Below are 7,470 nucleotides of genomic sequence, written 5' to 3'. Positions count from 1 at the left end.
AGGTTTTGATGTTTTGAATTGGTGGAAAGCTAGTGGACCAAAGTATCTGACCTTACAGGCAATAGCTAGGGACATTTTAGCTATTCCTGTATCCACTGTTGCTTCTGAGTCAACATTTAGTACTAGTGGAAGGTTGGTGAGTCCACATCGTAGTAGACTTCATCCAAACACATTAGAAGCATTAATGTGTGCACAAAGTTGGTTGTGGGGCGCAGAGATGAAAGGTATTATTTCATCCAATTTACATATTATTATTTCACTTTTTATTATTTATATTACCATGGAATAATTTCAATACTGAATTTATATTCTTTACTTTTTAGGAAATTCAACATTGGAATCGGTGGGCTATGCAACTATATATGATGATGATGAGATCGAGTCGGATCAGTCATGTGCCACTTTTGTGTTAGTTGTCATCTTTTTGTTTTAATTGTTAACATTTTTTACATTTTATTATTAGTATTAATTATTTGTTTTTTTCCTTTTGTTATTTAACAGGAATTCAAGTTGAAGGAGATGATGAAAGTTGTGTGGTTTGTATAGGTATTGGAGAAACAATGTATTTGATTTTTTATGTTGTAATGGATATTTTTTATTTTTATTTTTAATTTTAATTTTTGGGTAACCTATCCTTTGCGGGTTGTGCTTGGGATTAATTATTCTCTTTGCTACTTGTTGAATTTTCTTGTGTGTGTGGGCTGCTGGACAAATGTTTTGTTTGTGTTATTTTGTTGCTACAAGATGTTTTGTGTGTGGATTGTGTATGGGCTGCTGAACTTTCAGGATGTAATGGATGTTGAATTTTCAGAATGTTGCTACAGGATGTAATGGATGCTGAATTTTCAAGATGTAATGGATGTAATGGATGCTGAATTTTCAGGATGTTGCTACGAGATTTAAATGGATGTTTACTGATGTTTTGTATTTTGCTTCAGGATGTTTTGTAAATGAGTTTACAAATTTTTACAAATTACTATTTTGCTTCAGGATGTTTTGTATGTTGCTTCAGATTTTTAATCCATTTACAGATTTTTAATCCATTGCTTCAGGATGTCAATGGATTTTCAGGATGTTTTATAAATGGATGCTTTAGGATGTTTTTAATCCATTTACAGATTTTTACATATAAAAAAAAAAAAAACCACCAGGGATTATTCGGGGTCGGGGATGGGGCCCGGCTATGGGTCCCCGTCAGGGATCGGGGATGGGGACGGGGCGTACATTAGGGATCGGGGACGGGGGGTAGTCCCCGGCCCTGCCCCGTCCCATTGCCATTCCTAAAAGGGAAGTTGCAGAGGTGAGTCGGAAGGCAGTCCAAAAACTTCAAGCATCCAAAAATGTGTATGTATTCGAAAAGACGACAAAATTTTAAATCACAATAAATGGAAGCGTACGAAGGGGCGGGAAGTTGAAATGACGACATGAAGATGTGTGCTCTGACATCCGCGTTGGAATGAGGTTAGCCGTCGAATTTCGACTCTGACTTTTCGAGTTCGAAACCAAACACACCAGTTAACTGTTGTTAGTGGGGTGTTGGGGGGGCAATTGTGGGGGCCGAATATCGGGGCACATAAAGAGGCTGAATAGTTGTTCCTGGAGAGTCGAGATTCGTATATCGCATTCGGCCCCATCTTATATATATAAATTTGGCAGTACCCTATTCGGCCAAATAACCAGTTGAGTCAGGGGCCAAGTTATAGCGATCCCGGGTTTACCTTTGTTGTACAGTGATCCGGACATGTGTCCGTGGATGTTGGCAGTTGTTTATTATCTTATTTGCATCCTCTCTACTTTGTATATTGAGTTATAGGATGTGTTGGGCAGGTTTGTTTCAGGTTGGTTAAGTTTGGGAGCCTAGTGTTGCTGCCCAGATTTTTGGCCCTTTGCTCGAGCGAGGAGTTTGTCACTCGAGCGAGAGTTGAGTTTGTGTCTGGTGGGTCGAGCCAGAGTGGCTTCGCTCGAGCGAGCGATGGCGTCTGGTTCTGGACCTGAGAGTTGTATTTCTTGGCTCGAGCGAGCTTTTCTTGGCTCGAGCGGTCTGGGTTTGTTCTTCGCTCGAGCGAGAGGTATGTCGCTCGAGCGTGCTTCTGGTTGCAGACCTGAAGGTTTGAGTTTTTGGCTCGAGCGAGGACTTCTTGGCTCGAGCGAGAGTTTTCTGTGTCTGGTCGCTCGAGCGACGAAGGCTTCGCTCGAGCGAGCGTGTTTTATATCAGCGGACAGTAGCGTTTTAAACATCACTTTTTCACTTTCTTTTTTTGATCAAACCATAGATCCGAGACTCTCTCTCTCTACACTTATATTCTCTCTAAAAATTGATCTCCCTAGAGTGTGAATCTAGCCTAGGGCCTTTGTTAAAAAGATAGAGGGCATTGAGAGCTTTGTTTTAATCTGAAAAAGTTTGAATTTGGAGCACGTTGGTCTTCGAGTCTTCATCTCCTTTTTGGCTCAAACTTCGAGGTAGGGATATCCTACTCCTCTCTATGGATTTTGTCTTTAAATTTTGGTATTTTGAGATGTTGGGGTTGGTTTGGTAATTTTGTGAAAGTTTGGGACTTTTGTGCAATTTTACAAAAGTTGGGGTTTTACTCATAATAAACCTAGATGCATGTTTGGCATAGAGAAATGGAATGAATGTTGAATTATTGATGAAAATGGAACCTAAGGGTTGAAATGTTAATTATGGGAATTGACCTAATTACATTGTTTAATTAATTGGGATAATTAATTGAGAAGAATGAGGAAATGAAATGTTGATTGAACATCCATTATGTATTTATTTTCTGTTTAGAAATAACTGCTTGGGGCTATCGGTGGAGGATAGTCGTGATTGTTGTAGACAATGCATGATGATTAGGCAAACTGAAACTAATCAATGAAGTGTGTCATGGAACTTGACGGTTGATAGAATACATTAACTATATGTATTGAGTGATTGTATATAGAACCAATGTGTTTGTATACGTTATGTGTAGAGGAGGAGATGGGGGATGTACTCCGCGGTTTAGGGGAAGATAGGGGATGTACCTCTAAACCGGATAGTGTTGGGAGAAGATAGGGGATGAACTCCGTAGATACAGCTCATATGCCTGTCTAGAGAAGTGAAGATAGAGCTTATATGCTTATCTTTGTGAAGTGTGGATATAGCTTATATGCTTATTTGTGGATATTGTGGTTATACATATCTGTTGTAGAATGTGGATATAGCTTATATGCTTATCTGTGGATATTGTTGTTATATATATCTGTTGTAGAATGTGGATATAGCTTATATGCTTATCTGTGGATATTGTTGTTATACATATCTGTTGAGAATGTGGGTAGTGCTTATATGTCTATCCGTTGAAAAAGGGAAAATGAAAGGAAACTTGGACTCATAAGTCGTATGACATAAATATGTGATTTATGTGATTGTATCAGTGTTGGCCATCTATCAATTGCTAATATTTTAGTCATTGTTCATGGTTGGTTTAGTGTATTTCTACTGGGCTGTGGCTCACCCTATATGGGAATATCATTTTCAGGTGCAGGAAGCATGCCACCTCCAAGGACTTAGCTTGGGAGGCTAAAGGCAGACATAATGTTGTTGTTTTACTTTTTGATGTATTACATGTAAATACAAGCCAAGGGCTTAATGTGTATGAGTTAGTACTCTTTTGTTGTAACCAAGTGTTAACTTGGAAAGCTGTAAGGCTGTAGGGCATTTGCTTTTGTTGTTAACATGTAATACTTTTTGTAATGAAACTCTGATAAATGAAAGAATGTGGAACTTTTGAATATCAATGCATGTCTTATTTGTTGGGTTTAATGTTATTATTTTGAGGGCGTTACACAAGTAAAGAGCGGTATGCAACAGAGGGAGCTGAGTAAATAGTTATACGACGAATTGAAGATGGGCCCCCCTGAAACCCAAGAAAGAAAAAGATATAAATAGAAGAACATCATCCGGAGAGAGGTATGTGAGATTTGGTATGCTTAACTTAAGATACAAGCAATCAAGAGAGTATACACTGACTTATGCGTCGGAGTGCTAATTCCGGCACCCCCGGCCGGAGTGTTCATTCTTTTTAAGGTTAACAGCTGAGGATCACGAGCGTCCCATTGGATCCAGAGAGTATTTCCAAACCACTTCACCACATAATGACATGATTAAAACTACCAAGAAAATATTGAATAAACATTTTGATATGAAGGACATGGGCATTGCTGATGTAATTCTTGATATGAAAACTACCAAAACATCGGAAGGTTATGCTTTGTCACAATCTCATTACATTAAGAAAATACTTAACAAATTTAGCAAAGATGATGATCATCTTGCTAGAACATCTGTGAATGTTAATTTGTTTCTTTCTAAGAATGTACAGGAAAGTATTTCTCAATTAGAGTATGCCCACATTATTGGAAGCTTAATGTCCTTGATCAACTGCACTCACCCAAATATAGCTTATGCAGTAAGTAAATTAAGTAGATATACGAGTAATTCAAGAGTAGAACACTGGAAAGCTATTATAAGGGTTCTTAGCTATCTCTGATTTACTCGTAACATTGGGCTTAATTATATTAGATATTCAGCAGTACTTGAAGGATATTGTGATGCAAATTGGATACCGGATATAGAGACTCGAAGTCCACCAGTGGGTATGTCTTTACTCTTGGTGGGGCGGCTATATCTTAGAAGTCTTCCAAACAGACTTGCATTGCTAAGTCTACTATGGAATCAGAATTCATAGCTTTAGATAAAGCTGGGGAAGAAGCAAAATGACTTCGTCACTTCCTTGAAGATGTTTCAATGTGGCCAAAATCGGTGCCTGCTATATGCATACATTGTGATAGTCAATTAGTAATTGGTAGAGCACAGAGTCATATGTATAACGGTAAGTCACGTCACATTCGTCGTCAACATAACACCGTGAGACAATTACTTTGTAATGGAATTGTTTCCATTGAATATGTGAAGTCTAAAGACAACATAGCGGATCCACTAACAAAAGGGTTAGCAAGAGAGCTAGTTGAGAATTCATCGATGGGAATGGGACTTAAGCCTATTAAATAAGAGTTATCCCAACGGCAACCTAACCTAGTTGACTGGAGATCTCAAGATCTAAGTTCAAAGGGACAATGGAGTTGTGAATGACTCAGAAGGATCAATGGGGAGTCCAACTCCTACCCATTTCTATGATGAAATAGTGATATTTGCAACGGTTTAGGTTAAGTAAAACTTTTAATGATTCTTATATCTAGGTATACCTAGTGGAGTATAGCAGGATACTCTTTATAACAATCACCTATGTGAGTGTGAACTAGGCCGATTCTATGAAATTTGTGGAGGGCTACAATTCTCTAGAGCACTCATGAAATACTAGGTTGTTCAGGGCCAAAATGAACACAATAGTGAGAACTAAACTGTGTCTGGAGATATACTGTGTGAGTTCTATTGTCTTGGTTTACACAAACGGCTGAACAGTTCAAAACATCATGTTCACTAGTTAGCTAGTAAATCCAATAGTGTCTCACAAGGGAAGGTTCAAAGCCAAAAACTACCTATCCTTTGTAGAATATTTTCAATTTCTGTACTTTCTGTAATTAGATCATGTTGTTACATTTTCTCTCCGTCAAATTCCATTTATGTGGGGGATAATAATCTTTTGTGTACAATATGTATATGATATACAAAAGTGTGTACCATAGTCTTTCCTGCCTGGGTATGAGCATGCATGGGGCCTTCGGCTAAGTAAGCTATGGCCTCGAGCCAATCTATTGCAATCTAATGAGTGTGAGTGGACAAGGATTAAAGGGCGAACTACTGCATGCTAATGTGGACTTGGCTAGACTGGGCTAAGCTCATTACCTAGCAACACTAGTCGTAGGTGAAGCAAGGCATAAATGAATACTGACCAAGGTTCCTGGGCAAGCTAGATAGGGTTCACTCATCTAGAGTTACAAGTTATATGAAGCCTCAAGGATTTTACGAGACTAAAATGAGAAAGTTCGATCATATGGGATAACAGATTGTCTTGTGAATATTCTGCATAATAGAATGGTAGTTCCCATGTCTAAGAATGATCATAAACCAAGTAGGGGAGGCATGTTAAACAATGATCCTGATGTTGTTCTTGGAGAGTTAGGGATGCAAACCCTATAAAAGATAGCTCTCATCTTCTACAAATGAAAGAGACACTCTGAATTCTAATTCTCTACGTTACCTTGCTTTTTACCCTCTAATTTTTCGATCATTGATTTCAACATTGAAGAGCTAGCCAAACATTTGGTCAAGCAATACTAAGATGCACTCCAATGTGCAGGTTGTTGCTCCTAGAAGGTTACTGGAATGTTGGAAGCTTCGATTCCATTTGTACAACAATCACCCGACACACCCTGAATAGTACCCAACGGGCATGTTTAGTTGGGTGGATTAGAGCATGGGATTGAGATTATTAATCCGTGGTCCCAATTATCCTATGCTTGTTTTAACATTTTGGTTTAGGATTATTAATCCAATGGATAATTAATCCAATAAATTTGTAGAATTATTAGTAATGGGGTAGGGGTGAGATTATTAATCTAATTGATATTAATGCAATTGGATAGTGAATACTACACTAATTTAATAGGATTATTAATACTTCACTATTAATCTTGTGAATCAAACATGACCAATGTGAAATTCAAATGTGACCATGTCCTTATCTAGTGTAGTATTCATGGTCAATATTTTTTTTGGTGTTCTCTCCATTGGATGATATAATTTGGTCATGCTATTATCTAACCCAAATTTTAGTTCAAGAACTTCTCTAAATACTCTGATTTCATTTTATTTATTTATTTTACACTAATTACATGTATTATATACTCTGTATCTTAGGGAGAAAGTTTTACTCATCACATGCATTATATACTTTGTATCACAAGGAGAAAGTTTTGTACACATAAATGCATCAAAGAAATTGAATGTATTTGAAATTTCCAGGTCAGTGGGCCAACTTGTTTGGGTGTTATTTTCTCTATACGGCCACTTGAAATTCATGAAAAGAGTGGTTTTTTTTTTCTCCTTAAAAAATGTTATGTATCAATATATATATATATATATTTAAAAATTATCCAAATTTAAATATACTCATTTGGTTTGGTATGGAAGTTTATTAGTTTAAAATAAGCCCACAAATAAGCTAATACTTAAAAAAGTCAATTTATTTAACATATTTATAGCTTTTTACTGTTGTAAGTGATTTAAGTTGGCTTTTTGATAAGAATGAAAATGGTAAATGATTTGAAACTTTTTTAAGTGAAATGAGCCTATAAAGCCATCTCAAATGAGGTATAAACCATACTCAATATGAATCTAATCAACAAATTTTAAGTGTTGAATACTTGTTTTTGTATATATATTATATATTTTTTTGATAAAAGTTCAAGTCTAAAAGCAAACTAAGCCGTGTCACTGTAAGTAGGGGTGAACGAAAAAACATA

The sequence above is a fragment of the Camellia sinensis genome, chromosome 6 (genome assembly GCF_055761805.1).
Source record: "Camellia sinensis isolate YWXY chromosome 6, ASM5576180v1, whole genome shotgun sequence".
Lineage (NCBI taxonomy): Eukaryota > Viridiplantae > Streptophyta > Magnoliopsida > Ericales > Theaceae > Camellia > Camellia sinensis.
This window is presented reverse-complemented; position numbering follows the sequence as displayed.